Source organism: Rhamphochromis longiceps, linkage group LG17, assembly GCF_057381845.1.
Source record: "Rhamphochromis longiceps isolate RC_006_pf linkage group LG17, R_longiceps_female_GT1.1, whole genome shotgun sequence".
In the NCBI taxonomy this organism is placed as follows: Eukaryota; Metazoa; Chordata; class Actinopteri; order Cichliformes; family Cichlidae; genus Rhamphochromis; species Rhamphochromis longiceps.
In genome coordinates, this window is record NC_140573.1 from 8,223,758 (window position 1) to 8,243,334 (window position 19,577).

At 39.6% G+C, this 19,577-nt stretch overlaps 1 protein-coding gene and 1 long non-coding RNA gene across 6 annotated transcripts in view; both read right to left on the reverse strand.

Moving 5' to 3' along the window:
* lrp8 (low density lipoprotein receptor-related protein 8, apolipoprotein e receptor) overlaps positions 1-19,577 on the reverse strand; it is a 174,534-nt gene that overhangs the window by 118,708 nt on the left and 36,249 nt on the right. The window lies entirely within an intron of this gene.
* On the reverse strand, positions 1,122-6,221 carry LOC146649254 (uncharacterized). 2 transcript variants are annotated; one of them, XR_014908177.1, is made up of 4 exons: positions 3,417-6,221; positions 2,457-2,612; positions 2,280-2,372; positions 1,122-1,488 (listed from the first exon to the last, which is right to left on the reverse strand). It is a non-coding gene; the product is annotated as an uncharacterized LOC146649254 (long non-coding RNA). The 2 variants fall into 2 exon arrangements; XR_014908176.1 differs by lacking the exon at positions 3,417-6,221 and having other exon boundaries at positions 2,457-2,817.

The following is a 19,577-nucleotide window of genomic DNA, read 5'->3' on the forward strand; positions in this document are numbered from 1 at the left end:
TTGAGCTAGATTTTCATTGCATTGAAATCATTATTTTGAGTTCAACTAAATCATAATTTTCATTACCAGAAAACTAATTTAATTATTAAAATAATGACAAAATGAATTTGTTTTTACAACTCAGGTTTATTCACTTGAATTAAAAGCAGAAACAGAATATTTTGTAAATAAACATACATGTCACATGGTCAAATCAACCTTAACAAAAATCAAAGTGCTCACAAAAAAGTGCTGACGTACATTTGTAATGAATGTCAAATCTGAATAGCACACACCTCTGTACTACTAGGCAATACTGAAAACAAACTGGAATCTGTAAAATCAGATTTCACTTCAGAATCATTGTATATATTTATAGTGACACTTGCAAATTCACAATGATAACCTACTAAACATTGCAATTCACACCATAGTATGGCAGTCACTGAAGATTTGAAACAACCCAACAATACATAAATACACACACACACATGTGTGTATATATATATATATATATATATATATATATATATATATATATATATATATATATATATATATATATATATATATATATATATATATATATATATATATATATATATATATATACATATACATATACATATATATGTGTATATGTATATGTATATATGTATATGTATATATATATATATACACATATATAGTGAGAGTGTGTGTGTGTGTGTGTGTGTGTGTGTGTGTGTGTGTGTGTGTGTGTGTGTGTGTGTGTGTGTGTGTGTGTGTGTGTGTGTTTTCATGACGAACATTTTTCTGTTACCAAGGGGGAGGTATTTTAATAAAAAAAAAATCTTTCAACTTTACTTCTCCAAAACCAATTACATGTAAACATTTACAAGCTTATAAGAACGGGAAGACCAACTTTAAAACACTGGAAGACACAAAACTTGCCAACATTTTTCTATTACCTTTGCAAATCCCAAAAGCAATCAAAAAGAAAATGGTGGTTACAACCATGAAACTTTTTCTGAGCTAAATCCCCAGTCTTTTCATCCATCTATAGTAGTACAGATTAAAGGTCACATCACTCACAACATAACAGCAGACAAAAATAGACAACTTCCATTTGGCCAAAAAAAAGAAAGAAAAAAAGGTCACAGTTTGAACAAAAGATATAAAAAGGCCAAAATCAACTTTTGTGCTGGGTCTTGTTTGCCTAAGCAAACATCTTCATTTTCATTTGCTGCATCTTTGTACTGAGCCTTTGTCCATCCAGATTCATCAAAATCTTCTGACAGAACTCAAAAGTGTACTTGTGGTCATTTGGATAGCTCAGATCAAGTGCATAAATCAGTCCAAAGAGGACGATGAATGCCATGATGACACTACCGAGGTTGTTCATAACTGTAGTACCTTCAATGACAACTCCAACATCCTCTGGCTCCTGAATCCCTTCTCTTCTGATGGTGTAAATACAGTGACAGTTGCTGCAGTGGACCTCAACCGTTCATCCTCAGTGGAGGAGGTCTGAAAAACAGGTTGTTTCAGGTTTAAGGGCTCTGTCACTTGGAAGGGGACATATTATGCAAAACTCAGCTTTTGTATCCTTTTGTGCTGAAACATAGGTCTCTACCGCCTCTATAAACACTCCAAACATAAATAAAACCCGTCAATCTGTTTCCTATCAATAGTTTGGGTTCAGGTATTATGTACCTCCCTTTGGGAGGGGCTTGATATAGAGCAGGAGCTCCTCCAGTGTCTATCAGTGTGTGTGTGTGTGTGTGTGGGCTGGGTCAATTTCCCTTATTTCATCACAATTGGGAACCTTTTGAAACAGCTTGTTTTATGCACATTATTCCTGAAACCAGGAGATTGCTGTAATGGCAGTGACACTAGTTAGTGTCTTGATGCAATCTGCTGTGTTCCTTATAATGAAGACTTTTTACTAATTGGCATAATAAACTGAACTCCACTGGAGTGTTTACTTTCTGAAGTGCCTTGAGATGACTGTTGTTGTGATATACCGCTATATAAATAAACTGAATTGAAACACTGACAGAAAATGGATGAATGTTTTGTCCACATTTACTGTGTTTATAGAGGCAGTAGATACCTACATGGCAGCACCAAAAGAATGAACAATTGAATTTTTGCTGAAACTATCCCCTTAAAAAGTGCTCTCCAGTGCAAGTTTCAACAATGACTATTAAGAATAATACTATTTCACAATTATATTGTCTCTTTTGAATATATGAGGATTTTGTGTGCGATGAACCTAACTCAAATTGAATCTAGAAAAGAAGGTGTGATAAGCGTACCAGATACTCCTTGAACAGTAGGTCTGGATCTTCATTAAAGTAGATCACCAGGCTTTTAAGAGTATGCTCCCTCTTTATGTCGATGTCATCATACTAATGCAAGGGTGGAAAAAAAATGGTGAAAAAAATGGAATTGATTGATTGCATTTAATTGATGGGTTTATCATTAGTACCGACCAAACTACTGATCGCCATGATATCCTTGATCTTTTGGCCCTTTGCTCCTTTGCTCCCCTGAAAATTTTGCATCAGCTTGTCTGTTAAATTGTCCAGCTGAGCCAAGAACTTCGCCTGCAGGGGTTTTGTAGTGATCTGCAGGAACTCTGCATTCACCTGGAAATAAAACATACACAAATATAATAAACTAGAAGTTTAAATACAGACTGCTGAATCAACACACTGAAAGTTGCTAAACATTTGAACCATCAGTGAAGTTTGTCAAGACCTAAACTGTTTTTAGCTGAGTTTAGGAATATATCGCCACCTGTTGCTTTGGCATGTTCCTAGCAGCGTTTTCCTTCATTTTTGCGTTTACCTGTGGACGGGATTATTTTTTAAAACGAAAACGGAAAATCTCCGTTTTCAAAAATACCTGTGTAAGTGTGGACGTAGCCGAAATCTTTTATAATAATAAATAGGTTTGAACGTCATGGGAGTGCGCATTGTGCTGCCTGCAGTTACTCTTCCGGCCACATGGTTCGCTTTTGGTAGCACCCTCAGTAAACTATGTAGTGCTTTTAAAGACACCTCAAAATGATACTTTCTACTAGAAAATGGCATATAATAATAAACACAGAATACCATATTTTTAGATTATAAAAAGAAAACAGTAAGAAAGAAGTTAGCTATAGGACATCATCTTTCATTGAGCACAATGGCTAGCTGCTAATAAGCTAGCACACACTCCGACTTAAAAGTTGGCAGCTACACAATTTCTCCTCTAAAACAAGGCACTTTTGAAAAGACCTGGCTATATTGTCAAAAAAAAAAAATAGTATTCAAGCAGAGAAGAGAATGGTAGCACCACCAAAAGTTCAAAAAACAACTGTTACAAGCTTCTATGATAAATAGCATTATAGATTTAGCTGATAAAGAAATACACAATTGGATATATGGAAAAATAATATGTTACCTTACCTGAAGGTGTAGTTTTATCCAAAAAGTACAGAGAGGCCAAGAGCAGCTGGATTCATTTAGGTGATCCTGAAAGAGCGCAAAATTTTCAAAGAAGGCGGACCGTTGTGTAACTCAGTAACTTTGTGTTCTTGTGACAAAGACTGCTTTGAGAGAAAATAATTTAGGTTCACCACACGAATAATAATTGCAGTAACGCTGGAGTGCTACATTTGCGTTGAATGAGATTAAAAATAATGTTTAAGCTTAAAGAGGGGCTTGAATTTATTTCTTTGAGTTTACAAATACTTAAGTGCAAAAATGTACTCCTCCTACCCCCAGTGCCCCAACAAACTCATTCATTTTGTGTTCAGAATCAGCCTCTGCTGGTTTTGAATAATTTTAGGTTTACACAAAGAAAATCAAATTAATTTGGTATTTTTTAATTGCATTTGTGAACAACTAACATAATTTGCATGTGTTCTTTGAAAGGAGGACCTGAATCTGTTTTTTGAGTGTAGGTATTCATGAAATCAATGGCCCATCCTATTTATGTCACGTATCTTTGCCATGTGTTGGGCAGGGAAAATTCACATCGAAATGATATGAGGTAGCGTCCTTTTTCTGCTTTCTAAAACAGAAAGCAGAAGCACACTTGGAGCCGTTTACCATTTGCACACAGATTATTTGTGTACGAAGAACGCGGGGCAAAAACGTCCATATATGGAAACCAGCAGAATACCGGTAGTCTCCTATGCCTACAATTCTACTGCGACATATTGCACGCGCACACACAGACACACAAGGATCACATAAACATGTATATATGCATGCACACGCCCAGCTGGTGTCCAAGTAATTTTGGCCTGTTACAATGGGAATCCTGAAGGCTTCAATTTTCACAGTGACTAAAGCCAGGAACCAGACTCAGGAGTCCAATCTGTGTGTGAGCAGATTTACAAAGAGGGAGGTTATTAGAGAGCACACATTTTGTTCGGGTGTGTGTTCATGTGAGCGTGCGTTAACTTCAGTTCTTGCCAGTACTGGGGCAGGGGATGAATAGCAGCCCACCATAACAGCTTCTCCTCCCTCTGTACTATATATGTATGTGTCTGGGGATATGTATTAACCTCCAACCTTTTTCTTTTTCTTTCCCGTGGGCCACTGCTGTGCCATTCCTATTTCATACCGCTGAATATGCAGCAGTCTTTTCTGATGACGATCCACGTCAAGGCTACAGAGATAGCTGCTGATCTCAAAGGCAGCTTTGACCGCTCTTGTACACAAGCACCACAATCAAATGCAGATCAAAGATATTTTATGTCCTTCTAATGTGCATTAGAGTCTGCAACGTCTCATTAATTACTGAACATGGACTACTTGGCAGACATAACTGCACATGCAGATCTGTCAGTGGACATGGTAACACTTTTTGAAAATTAAAATATTAAAGTACTTGGATTTTAGTTGAATTACATCTAAATATTACACTTCACTTGGATCAAGAAAAACAAAATCCACCAAAGATTTCAAAAAACTGTTCTTCAAACTGCCCGAACCACTCAGCAAAAGGAGTAAATAAAGCTTTAAAGGATTCTTTTAAAAGATGTCCAAAGGTGCCTCTCTCTGCTTCTGCTCAGGGCGCCGAGGGAATCAACTGGCAATTTCTGATCAGTCAAAAGGAAGATGTTTCACTCCTTTTACACTTGTGCACAATCACTGGACTTGAAAGTCTAGAGTGCTTGAGAAATGATTCCACAATAAACTTGCTGTCTTTGCAAAACAATAAGAAGTTCAGCAGAAACTTTGAACTTCTTTAACTCCATGGCCTATTTTTAAACAGCAAACATCACAAACATCCTCTTTTCATTTCCCAAACACTTATTTTTTCAACTTTACTATAAAAAGCAGATAATATTTTCATGAATTTCACACATAATACTAGCTTAAACCCGACATTTCTGCAGCTTTTCTTTGTAGCCAAGGACTTATTTCTCTGTCCATCAGCAGGCCTTGTAAAACTAAAAAGATTCCCAGTGTTCCTTACAATCCCTCATTTGCTTCCCATCTTTGTCTAGAGTGAATGGTAATCTTCCAACATCTCTGATGGGATGATCTCAAGGTGGAAGTCCAATTATTTCTGAGGTGAGGAGATTACATGTGTAATGCAAATCCCCCTTCCATTCCTGTGACAAAGTACATTATAGGATAATTCCTCCATTATTTCCCGTAATGTGGTGTTTAGATGGTTCTCCAGCCCGACAGCGCTCTGAATGGGGCTGTAGGTTTTGGTTTGAAGGGGATTTTCGAGGGAGGTGGAAATGACTGATTTCTGAGATTCTGGACAGCTAACATATCACACGTGCCAAAACCACACAAGAATACAAGGACGCTTGTCAAGGCTGCACAGACAAAGCCGGTGTTCTGACACATGCCTGTAACTCGTAGCAACCCAGAACAAGGTCAGAACAGCCGTGTGATACACCAGTTTAAGAAAAGGTGATTTTTTCCCCCCACCTTTTCACCATGACAGTGTTCGGATGCTTAAGCGTGTGCGCGTAGGCAGCTGTTACTAGGCCACTAGGTCCCTCGGGACTAGTTGGAGTCATAGCCACCATCATCCCTCTTTTAATAAATACACACCTGGACCAACCTGGAATGAATTCCTACAGAGGAGCTTACACTAGCCTTATTTTTGACCGCGCGGATCGGGACATTTAGAGCTTCGTCACCACCAGCAAGAGCTGCTGGTCAGCACTTAGTCACCACTTCATCTGAGACTATTATGAAACACAATTTTGTAATATTCAAAACTTTTTTTTGTTTTGTTTACGTCTCCGGCATAAAGTGGTACAGTCGGAAGACAGCCAACGAAAGAGACAGTGAGAGAAGCCTTTGAACTCAGCGTGCTCGAGAGGCTAACGGCGGGACAGTGACCTGCTGCGACCTTGCCTTGGCATTGTGGTGCCTGTCTGCAGCTATCAGTGTCTGTGTACGTATACGTTTGTGTGCGTTTGTGTGTGTGTCTTTACCTCCAGTCATCACAAAGCCCTTCTCACCTAGTCGTTTCCTTGTTTGTGTGTGTGCAGAAAGATACCTGCCCCTTACACACCCATCTGTTTTAATAAAACACATTTACACAAAGAATACATCAAGTCGTCGTGCAGAATGAGAGGCATCCGTCCGAAGTGACTAACCGACAGAAAAATTTCACCAGGGTAAGCAGGTCACCTCAGCTCATTTCTTCGGCGCGCTCTGCCTTCCCCGCAATAAAAGGCAAGCAGAAAAAAACTTAACGACCAGATGGTAAGCACTGTGACGCATTAGCAGCTAAAGAGCCAGGTGGAGGTGTAATGACTTCATGGACACAGACACACACACACAAAATCTCCAACATTGTTCTGTGTTTACAATAATGTGTATAAAAGAAGCCTCGTGCATGACAGTAGCGTCACAAGGAGATAATGTAAGAGGGTTCTTTACACCTCCCCAACGGCCAGAAATCAATGAACACAGATTTTAATTCAACACTTTGAAAGGGTAATATGCTGCTGTTTTGCTTTTTTGGGGGTTGTTGGGATTTTTTTTTAGTTATGAAGTGGTGAAATTTTTCATCAACAAGGTCATACAGTAGCTGCAGTTTGTAGATGTAAAAAAGAAAAAGAAAAAAAAGAAGAATACCAGTGGGAGGAGGAGGAGAGCGGTAAGTCTTTAGTTGTAGTACAGACTGAAAATGCAATTTTTAAAAAAAAATTGTCAGCATCATTCAAACAGATCTATCTAAAAGCTAATTTAAGGAGTTGATGTGAGTATTTATAAACAGAAGTCAAACAAGAGGCGTCCACATGTATTGAACAAGATGTCCTCATTGTGATGGTTTAATCACAGAAATGTCTGACTGAAAGCACCCTGGGATTTTTTTTTTTCTGCTCTACAGTTTAGCTCATCTTTTTTCCCCAACTTTGGTGCAGGCTGTTCTACCCTGTATTCAAAATGTTACACAAAGCATTTCTCATTCTACCCCCTTTGTTAGCTTGATTCAGGCTATTTAGCCATACAAACTGCTAGCTATCCCTCTCACCTCATTTACAGCGTTAATGTGGCAACGTTTCAACAATCAAGTCTAAAAAAAAAAAAAAAAAAGAAAAGAAAAAAGAGCAGTATCTGTTCCAGGTAGAAATGAACACATGAATGAAGACGATGTTATGTTGCAGTGAAACGAATGAGCCTGATAAATGAGAAGTGACAGCGATATGTGCCCCGTGTTTATGGATGTCTCACACGAGATGTGGGGGGTGGGGGCTGGATGTGGGGGAGAGAGGAGAGAAAAGAGAAAGAGAGATGCACTACAAAAAGGGAGGGGCTCATAGGAGGGTGAAAGGGAAGAGAGCCGTGGTATATTGCAGGTATCCTTGCAAAAGCAATTTTTATTGTATCAAGATAGGTAGGTGATAACGTCTCCTCATTTCCGTTCTGCCAGATTTGTACTGTACAACCTAAACATCTCAGTTCCTTCATCACAATAGAGGGAAGGGGGCCGGGCGGGGTGGGGGGGTGGGGGGGGCAAACAAGGATTGCTTCTGATCTCTTCTTTGATCCCTACAGCAAGATTACAGCTAATAACAGTGAGCCGTGGCAGCATTGGAGGACAAGAATAACCTCACCAGGGTGTGGAAAAGAGAAAAAAAATCTCACTGTAGCACAAATAAATGATGTAAATCAGTATTCATCAAGAAAAAAGAAAAAAAAAAAACTGGTTTATAAATGCAAGGTTGAATGCTCACAGGAAACATAATGTAGGATGAAACAAAAGCCAAGTGCAGCATCTCATGTCAGTGGGTTAGAATCTGAGTGTTACTGCAATACATTGTCCGATATCACGGTCAGTGATGCTACGATACGCAATAATCATGATGTCATAACACGTAATAAATATTATTCTTGCATACATGCAATGCAATGCATGTACTGTCTCATCCGCAGTAGTAATTTTAATGCAAATTTGTCCAGTATTCTTCCAAAAATAATCTTAAAGCAAAAAAAAGATAAAGATGAACTCAAACAATACACACAGTCCCTCCATATGCAAGTGAAAATGTTCTTAGTGCTCTGCCTCTGCCTAAGGGCACTTCACTCTAGTGGAAATGAGACTGCATAAACACATTCCTCATTACAACACGGGGTCGCCTGGCAAAAATAGTCCACTGGAATGCAAGGGAGAGCGCTCAAGGCACGGCACGAGTCTTTTCCATATGCTAATTCAACATCATTAAATATCATCAATAATGCATTTACCTGGAGTTGGTATTACAATGACTTTCATAACTGCTGTGTACAGTAGAAATGAATAATGCATATACATGATGAGTTGCAGTGGCCTTTTATTTTTAGAGGCATGAAATGACACTGAGCACAAGAAAGCTGATTTTGACAATCTTAAGAAGTTGTTTTGTTTTTCTTAAAATGTGGCCACATTTTTTAAAGTTACAGGGTGTTAAATATCACCACTAGATAACTAGTTTTATTACTGAGTCACCTCAATAACTCACTGTTCATCTGCAGATAGAAAAAAGTGACTCCAGACCAGTTCCATCGCAAGGTCTTTCACTATCCGGGTAGGCTGTCAGTCCAGTGACACGTAATAAAAATTATTCTTGCGTACATGCAACACCTGTTGATATGCGAGCTTGTCTATTTACTCTGGAGCAGGCTAACTTTATGGAGTACATTATGAGTTAATAACTTTGTGAAGCTCTTCTGACTGATGACACCCATACCCCGGTGAGCTGTTGAGGACATGCTGAACCTTTCTAACAATAAGTGACGCCATTTTTGCCGCTGTTAGCCTCCGTTAGCTGCTGTTACCCAGTGTTAATGAAACCGTCTTTGAAGTGGATCTAATATTGTTGGACTTCGACATTTAGTGAATAAATTCTCATAAAACCTGAGAATGTAATCAAACTGTTTATTAAAGGCCAAGTATGATTTTGAGGACACTTGAGCCTAACATCAGGTTGCCTAATCTTATCTTATAACCAGCTGTTGCTTTGTCTAGCTAGCTCGTGAGCTGTCCAGAGACGGGAAGGTCGCATGTCTAATCTGCTGATAATAAGTAATTGCAATAATATTGTGAATGAGTAATCATGTTTCGTTAGAGTCCTAACTTCTGTTCAAGATATTAGGATTGAGGTGAGGAGAAAGAAGATGAGATTTTATCAAGATTCTTGTGGTGTTATGCCTTTTTCTTCACATTTTCACTTCTTTGGTGAAGCTGACTCCTCCTCCAGAAAAAACAAAAACAAAAAACACAGGTATAATGTTCCATACGAAACACGGGGCTGGTCTCTAGCCACATACGTAAAATGCAATCAGTTGGAAGGTAAATGTCCTTCCCGTCTACTGAATTTAGATATGCATACTTATACCTGTATTCACAAATCTTCTAAAGAAAATTAGCTTAAAAGAAATGCAGTAGAGGGCAACAAATCCTTTTCCAATCATGCTTCATGTGCATCTAAAAATAGAACGGACAGATCATTTATTCACAAACTGAAAATGCTTCTTCCTACCGTACATAGCGTTTACAGAAAATGACCTTCTTGTCGAGCAGTAACACACACTGTAATGGGTCTGGTTTTGGTTGGATATAACCATTAAACACTCATATTAAGCCATTTGTCTTAATCTCAATGCTAAAAGCATTTTTGCTTACAGAAAATAAAGTCACTAACAGAAGGGAGGCCCTTCAAAACCGATTCCAACCAGACAAATCAATAGTGAGGAGATTTTCTCCTGTTCTTGAGGCTTGTCCCACAGAGCTCAGCCCCATATGTAACTGTCAGTGCCATGCCTCTATATCATAACTCCACACTGTGGCTGGGATGCAGTAATCCCGTTTTTATTAAAAAGGCAAATAAAAGGAAACCATCTGAAACAGGTTTAAGCCTTTCTGACAGCCAAGCATTTCATTACCACGGCTCACAGTTTGTGTGTGCATGTATGTATATGTGAAAGAGAGAGCACACATTCTGCACATTACAAATAATACGAACAAGAACAAGGGTCATTTTTAAACAAGCTAAATCCCATATATGGAATATTTTATCCAATTACTTCCTTTAAGATCTTGCAACTAATTTTCCTTTTTTTCCCCCCTGCCTTTTCTCCATCACTAAAAATAAGATGGTGTTTAAACACTCTGCCAAGTACAAAGTTGAAGGGTACAAGGGCTACGCAGCTAAAGCCTCTCCTTTTCAGGCAAATTGAGAATAACACTCCTTTCTTTGTTCTCAGATTTTGCTTTAGCTACTTTGATCTTTTTAAGGAATCACACCACCACCACCACCTACACTCATCCTCAAATTGTGCAAGTGGGAGTGAGATTAAAGCCACAATGTGGGACTGTGAGGTCTAGGTGACTGTTCGTACAAGTACAGGTGGACCATCTGACGAGTCTGCTTTTTGAGGAGTCATACAGATAAACAAATAAGTTAACCACATTTTTACACATAAACTAGGCAAATGCATGACTGGTTGTGGAACAATTACAATGATGCTCAAATTTTTCTTTTTGCAGAAAAACAACATATTGGACGAAGATTGGCAATAGCCTTAGCAAGGCTATCATTGTTTCAGTGTTGGAGGGGGTTAATTAGTAGCTGTGGAGGCAACAACCACCTGGGATCAAATAATGTTCCTCTTTCCCTTGAGTGAAGAAGTTTAACAGCATTTTGTGACTCTGTGCTCTCAGGCACGAGCTGTGCTGTGGTCAATGCCAATTATCCCGCTAGACTTTTAGAATGGAATTTTACCAAGTGTCAGGACAGTCCACAGAGATATCCCTGAGCAACTAATTTACTGGTTTAAATAAGAGAATCAAAATCAGACCAATTTGAAAGTTAAAAAGCACTAAGAAAACAGTCCGAATTGAGCACAGTCTAATGAACGACAACAAATACCATCTATCCACACACTGCACGTGTCTTCTAAGAGCTATTTGAAACATTTAATCACATTATTTAATAAGCACTCTATTTTAAACCTCTTCATGAATGACACAGTGGCAGATTGGTTTGCTAACTTCAGATTTGTTAAAGTTAAATTTTATTATATATAAAGTCAAATCACAGCTGTCACCTCAAGGCACGATATGTTGTAAGGTCAAAGCCCTAGTAAGTGTAGCCTTCGTTAGCAGTGCTAGCCTAAATAGCCTTGTTTCGTAGCAGCCAACTGCCACCAGATGGAGCTGCTGCCCAGACATCGTCATGGAAAAACGCTGTGACTCTGTTCATCTAGGCCTGACCTTTTTGTTAGGGCTACTATTATTATATTTTGAAGGTGAAAGAATAAGATTGTGGTTACAAGCAGCGGAAATGAGCTTTCTCAGAAGGGTAGAGGTCCTCTCAATTACAGATGGGGTAAGGAGTTTGGCCGTTTGGGAGGTGCTGCTACACCTCCACATCGAAAGGAGTCAGGTGAGGTGGTCACCTTCTGGGTAAGATGTTCTAGGTATGTACTACTAGAAGGAGGACATGCTGGAGAGGTTGCATGTCTCGGCTGGCCTGGGAATATCTTGGTATCTTTTGTACCCTCTATGGTGATTTCTTCAGCTTTGTCAGGATAATGAGTAAAGTCAATTAAAGATGCAATAAAGTAAAATAAAATTGAAACAAAGTCAGGAAGAAGACATCTGGAAGTTACACTTTTGTGTCAAGTTGAAAAGACTTTGTTTCCACTCTGGGCACAACCAGTCATGCCATCACGAGTTCATGTAAATCTGTGAGGGGATTTGTGAGTCTGATCACGTAGCATAATTCTTCTACAAAGGATCTTGATTATTGCAGATTTTTCAAGGAAAGATGAAGGTGAAGTTATCTTAAAATGATTTGCACCATACAACCAGATTGTTACAGGTTTTTAAAACTCCTTTAAAGCAAACCTGCTGTGCAAAAAAGGAGCAATCAGTCATATACATAACCACCCCCCCCCACACACACACACATAAGCCAGTATATCAATGATAATGACATGTGTTCTCATATAAAAATCTGTAAGTAAAAAGCCCCAGACAGACATTGGCCTTTAAAAGAGAACTTCAGTGTGTGGAAGATGTAAAACTGTCTGAAAGTTCATCCTGTGTTCTAGTGCGTGTGTGGCTTCAGCTGAGTAAGGGAGGTCTTTGTGTTTCATTTTCTTTCATTCAACTCTTCATCCTCAGCAAACTGGTATTGGGGTCAGTGCCTTCATAAGCCTCTGTTCCCAGATAAAAAGGGAGGGGGAAAATAGGAGGAGGTGGCAAAAGGAAGAGGAAAGGAGAAAAAAAAAAAAAAGAGTGACTGAATGTAACTAGAGAGCAAGAAAGACATTCAAGAAAAAAAAAAAAAAAAAAGAAAGGAGTCCTTGATTGTCCTGCATGCCAAAGTCATTGTGGCCTGCCCATAGAACAGCAGGACTGCCCACCACTTCAGCTGCTCTTGCACTGTGTACAGATCCCTAAAGGCCTGGGAAAAGCCGTCAACTCGGAAGAATTTCTTGTAGAAGCAGATGAAAGCCTGTTCCTAAAAAGTCTTCTTAAGAAACAACACATGACAGGATCATGCGGCACAGTCAGTGCAGAAGAAACAAACACTGGAATGGAAGCGTTTTGAGCGGAGGAGGAGGAAGACGCCAGCACATCCACGGTGATGAAAATGCAGAAAGCTGGGGGGGGGGGGGGGGGGGGGGTAATGATGTATGAAAATCATGAGTCAGCATTCTTGCCAGAAAGGGGGATGAGGTAGAGGTGTAGGTGGATGGAAGGAGAAATTATAATTTCATCGACTGCCAATCAAGCAGAAAAGGCTGTGACAGTCACAGGTCTACATTGTCGAGCTGTAAGCAGTAAATTACAGATGTGCCACATTTAGATGAGCAAAGACAGCCTCGGGTTTTTACTGTCAAGGGTCAGTTGCACTTACATCAGGAAAGGAAAGCAAAGGAAAAAACCCCGATGGGTAAGCCTGCACATTAAACCTCCAGGCATCACAGCACTGTAATACACAGCCTGCTATACAACTACAGATTCAGCTTTGTTATTTATGCATGTATGTATTCAGTTGCTCTAATGACATATTTGGGTAACATAGTTGAGAACCTTTGACGTTCAATTCATTCAAATCACTTTATTTTTTCCACCCGTCTAGTAAGTATCCTGACTGCACCCAGTCAAGCTACAGGGAAATAAGACTTCTTCTACGAACTACCTTTGCATAGAACCCGAACGTTTCTATTGCTTGACAGAACATCAGGATCTATTTTTGACTAAACCTTATACTTTGTGCTTCTAAGCTGGAGTATTTCATGGCACATATAGGGAAGGAAGCTCGATTTAATGAGGAAACAAGACCAGGAAACAAACATGTAAATGGCCAAAAAAAACCTGATACTCATGCATGAGGAAAATGGGAAAGTACATGCAAAACTCAAACACCACAGCAGCTCAACAGTTCAACTGTGAGGATCCAGCATCTCGTGTGGCAACACTGAGCCACCCATGATAATGCCTGTTATGATAATCAGGGATGGGATTAGGGACCGGGTGTTAGGTGATGAATAAGCAATTAATCCATCCTTATTACTTGGATATTGATTATGAGGACAGAATACAAATAAATGTTCCTCAGTGTAAGTTGTTCTGGGAGAGAAGTTTTTATTTAAGTCAGACTGTAATTTTTATTAAAGCTTTTACTTTTGAAACCTTCCTTAACCACCGCCATTGGAAAGAGATTGGTGGCTCATTTTTTCCAAATTAACAAGTGCTTTTAAGCACAAATCTAGAACATGACTAACACCTCTATTTCATGGCCGCACACCAGGAGAAATATATGCTAATATTTTAACACAGTCCCCCTCCAAATAAATGAATCCATGCATGGATGAGCACAGACTGACACCCTGAATATCATCGCATTAGATAGCAGGGACTAAGTGACAACTCATGTGTAAGTATATGGACGCTGCCGGGTGTGTGCTTTAATAGAGACCAAAAGGCCAGTTTAGGTGCATCGTTCATCATTATTATAGCGACATCTCGTCAGGCTCCATCTTGGAGTGACAGCTCTCTTTAACGGGTTTCCAAAGAGCTATTCCTCCAAGGTGGTAATGTTCAGGCACCCAATAACAGGAGCTATTAAGGGGCCTGAAACACTCTTGTTACATCTATAAACACATTCATGTTCACAGACTGCCAGTGGAAAGGAAGATGCCAACTTGGGAAAACAATTTCTCTTTACAGAAATTATGTATCTGCAATATATTCCTCCTAATAGGAAAGGCACAAGGTGTGTTTATTAAACGTGACACAAGAAACATTGGATTGATATATAAAGTGCATCTTTCAGTGAGTGTCTTAAACCATCCCCTGCCTGACACATAGCATCGTGCAAGCACTTGGCAACAGTGGGAAAGAAAAACACCCTTTTAACAGGAAGTAACCTCGTGCAGAACCATGTTTGGTTGGTTGGGGGCCAAAACAAATAAGTTGACAAAAAGAAAGATTTACTTTACAGCGGTACAGCGACAGAGTACTCCAGGGAATTATCCTTCAATGCCTTTGGAAACTCTGGGCACGTATGCATTTCATATTCAACATCTGACACTTTAAATCTAAATGACACATTACCATCAGTGTACAAGTCATGGGAAGTGTTTGCCCTGTGAAAACAGTTGTATAATGGCTTCTGCTGCTACAGAGGGAGCTGTTCAAAGTCTATATTCTAGAGAGTTCTCTGTGCTTTGAGGCTATAGACCTTTTTGGACAAAGAAAGTATTGCCCAGAAGGAAAATTGAGTTTTACAGTGCTGGTGGCTGATAAAGAAAACATGTTATCGAGATGCAATCGTTTGTGTAAAACTCAACTGCAAATAAATGTCAGGATTATGATTACCCTATTTTGTAATCTCCCTCCTGTGAATCATTCCCCAGGCAATATAACACAATGCACAACAACATATAATGATTTTCAGGACAGGGAAAAAAATAAGTGGTAATGTTGGTAAAGGAAAACTGCAATACTCTGCAAGAACAGAATTTCTTTGTAAAGCTTTTGGTCAGACTTGACAATAAGAGGTATGCCTTTACTTTCCCTGCTGAGGGGAGCCGAATAATTCAATTGATCCCCTTTTCATAATTAACTGCTGCTGAACAAAGGAGCACTTTAGCCAACAAATGGTAGTAATCCACAGGAGACAAGGAGTTAAATTATGGCTATAAGTGGGTCCAGAGTGGGTCATTAACATTGTGGTGTGGTGTTATATCAAAGACTTAAGCCATATGAGGAAAATAAACTTCCAGTTTCCCCTATGTACAAGTCTAGCATGGCATATCCATATCTCGTATGGTGATTTCATACACATTTGACATAAAAAGAGATAGGCACCACTTTCATAAATAAACCACATGATGAAACATTTCTTATGAGATATAAACACATCTAAAAGCATAAATCATCGCTTTTCTTTCAGTGGGAATGCAGTGGAGTGGTTCCTGCTTCTGTTCAAACCCTCCAAATAAATCTATGGCAGCAGGTGAAAAAAGACAGGTGGTTTTCTAACTCTGTGTGATCCTGTCTAAGGCAAAGCAGACAACAGGGGCAAAGTAAGGAAAAGAAAAGCAAGGGTGAAGACTAGAGCGAGGTCCAAAGTCCACCCCAAAGCCTAGAAGGGCAGAAAGGAAAAACAGGATCACGCGAGGGTAACGACAGTGGTAGGAGGTGAGCTTTCACATTAGATCCTAGGAAGGAGAGGTGTCAACTCCTGAGATTCAACTAATGCAAAGTCTGTGGATGTGTTGCATCTCAAGAAGCAAATGTGGGCTCAAGCAGCGAATGAAAACCCCCTCACCACCACCACCGAGACTGCAGGCACGTAAGCGGTATGAAAATCGAGATAGGATGGGGAAACAAGCAGCACAGCAGTGGGATGGAGATCATTTACACCTCATCACCCTTTCATGCTTTCTCTCTCCAACACTTCTTGTTCTCATACACCCTCCCCTCCTCTCTACACAAATGGCGACAAGTCATTATGGCGGACCGCACTCGGGTAATTGGAGCAAAGAGTAGAGGAATCTCTACGAGGGGAGGGTGACGCTTGGACCAACATTTCTTTATGTGCCTTGAAAGCTATTAGCAAGCATAAGATTTTAACTGAATGCTGCACATGCTGCAATTAGAGCAAGCTTTTTGTTTAGAAATGCAGACAGTTAAATTATTATCTAATCTGCCAGAATGTCATCCTCAGAGTTGAATTCTCAGTACTCAGAGCGCACAAATGTATGCAACATTATTGCATGACATTTCAGAAGAGTATTTACTGAACTGCTTTCAGGTATTTTGATTGCTCTTGCTCAAGAGATATAGAATTTTATCCATAACAAATCATTATCTGATAATTATCCATCACCTTCTACTGTTTTGATCCACATTGTGCCCAACACAAAATGTTAGCCTAGAAAAGTAATTTTGGTGTATGTTGGCTCATTTTGGGGGGAAATAACTTGAAATTAAACATTACTGTTTACATAGTCTATATATAAAACACTTACCTGGAGTAAAGCAGAAAGTGACAGTCACAGTCTATAGCCAGCAGTGGATGTTTTAAAGACTTTAGTTATTAAGAATTCCCAAAGGCTGTATTGCCTTCCAAAAAAATGTGGAAAGTCACCAATCATGGCTGGACCTGAAAAGGTTTTAACACCATCACAGCCATATCCGAGCTCATCAGTTGCTTGCTACCTTAGCTTTTGGGGACAGCGATCAATATTTCAGTGCTTGTGGTGCAGCTAGCAGATGTCATTATTTACATCTGCAGATCAATTGCTAGAAAACCAAATTGTCCCCAGATGATAGCCAGTGGTTTCGAGATTGCATTTCGGGAAATGCAATCTGACTTTTCTTCGCCACATTTACCGCTTTCCTTGCCTGGAACCAGTATCTTCGCAAACCTCATTCATCAACAGACCTGAGACTATGCCCAAAGTAGAAAAGGAAACTAAAAATAGAGTCTATGACCCAAAAGCCTGTCCCTAGATCTATTTTATAGTATATTACCAGTTTGCCCTGAATGAGTGGCTGAAAATGGATGGCTCATTCCTATATAGCACTTTTCCAATCTCCCAGAGTACTCGAAGAACTTTGCCACATTCACCCAATCACACAAGCACTTTATTCTAAGTTTTTTAGTGCTTGCTAACATTCATACTCTGATGGATGCATGGATGAACTTGGGGTAAGTATCTTGCCCAAGGATACCTGGCATGCAGACTGGAGGAGCCAGGGATCGAACCACCAACCTTCTGATCAGTAGATGACTGTACCTCCTGAGCTACAGCCACCCCCTGTATTACAGTAACTACACTTTCTTTATCGGTGGAAAGAAACTGTTTCTTATCCTGCTGAATAAAGATCACAGCATGTTCCAAAAAAATTCCTTCTATGAATTTTAAACATATTTCCCATTTTTAAAAACAAGATCACTAGTATCGGGTCATTGCTGACAGACTGATCGGTATCAGAGAAGATAAAGTTATAGAAATACTATAGTGACGATCCCACTGAGATTCTTTTCCTGTAAAATCTTCGGCTAGCTTTAAGGTATACTTGGGTACTTGTTATATGACTGCTTGTGTTCGCCAAACAGCCATGCTACTGTTCACATGACATAGAGAAAGCTTTAAAACCACAACCCTTCCACTTGCTGGAGTAGGCATCAACATTGGATTGTTGGTATCAGGACATGCCAGTGTGATTTGACGCACTTAACTTGCTGAGTGTAATGTTGGTATTACTGATAGAAAGTATGGCTAAAAACCCCAAAGCTGATCACAGAAGTTGGCAGAAATCTAGACAAAGCGAGAGCCCAGAGGATGTGCAGGAGTCTTGTTCCCTCTCAGGCTGCTTGAATTACAAAATGCCGAAAGATTAGTATAGATTTTTTTTGTCTAATGCTGCAAAAGATACACGTTGCCTCCCCACCTCCCCCCACTTTAATAAAGCACAATTATTCTTTCAAATATAGTGATTTTTTTATATCACACAACATTGATTAACTAACAGAGAGTGACAGAGAAACACCACAGGCAATGACGAGGAGGAGGATGAAGTGATGGAGGGAAGGAGGAAGAGAAGAGATGAGCCCCACAGCAAGTCACAACTCCAGGGCATCCTCTCTTTCACTTTCTCCAACTCTCTGATACACACACACACACACACCTACTGTAACAGTGGCTAACAAAGACTGTCATGCATAAAGCCTTCCTCACTGTTCTGACCTCCAGTTTCTGAGGACTGTCGATGCCGTCATGTCTAAATTGCCTGAGGAGTCTTTGCCTCGAGGAAAAAAAAAAAAGAAAAAAAAAAAAAGAGAAGGTATGAAGGGAGGTACTGCGCTCCAGATGGGTTTATAATACTTCTGCTCATAATGTTGTGATTTTAAGTCTGGTTCACGGTCCATTATGCTCCCGTCTACTCCATTTCTCCCCGTGTTATCTGTTACGCTCGGCTGTACAATGGCCTCTTATGAAACTCAACTTAAGTGAAAACTGATTTTGAAATCTAGACAGCACATGAGAACATCAGGCATCATCAGATTGAAACGAGCCCTAGGGTTAGTAGATGGAAACTGCACTGCTCACATTTAACTTTAATTAAACTATTAAGTTTTTATAAGCTTGTTTGCTGTCATAGGAAATGGGTTTGAAGTGGGGCCTACAGGGTAAACAGGGACGACTCTGTCAAGAGCTTAGAGACTGTTGATCGATCTTCTCGTCAGGTCAGGTCTTCAGGCCGAACAAAGTACATTTTACCCAAAAATGCTGTTATGCTGCTTCCTGAAATGAATCAAATTTGGTTCTACTGATTATTACTGCAGGAGTGTTTCTTTACAGTGAAATTCATCATCCCCAAAAACACAGAGCTTGACGTGGCAGATCACACAGCCAAAATACCGCACCACAATTTCATATAAAGCCAGCGTAACATCCTACTCATCCTATTCACACTCATACTTAGTCAGACAAAATCCCTTACAGAGAACGCTTACACAGTTTATGTATTCTGTTTTTTTAGGCCTTGTAATAAAGTAGTACATACAAAGAGATTAATATCATTGTTAAAAGATGCCCTGAATCTCTTGAACAATTTTCGACATT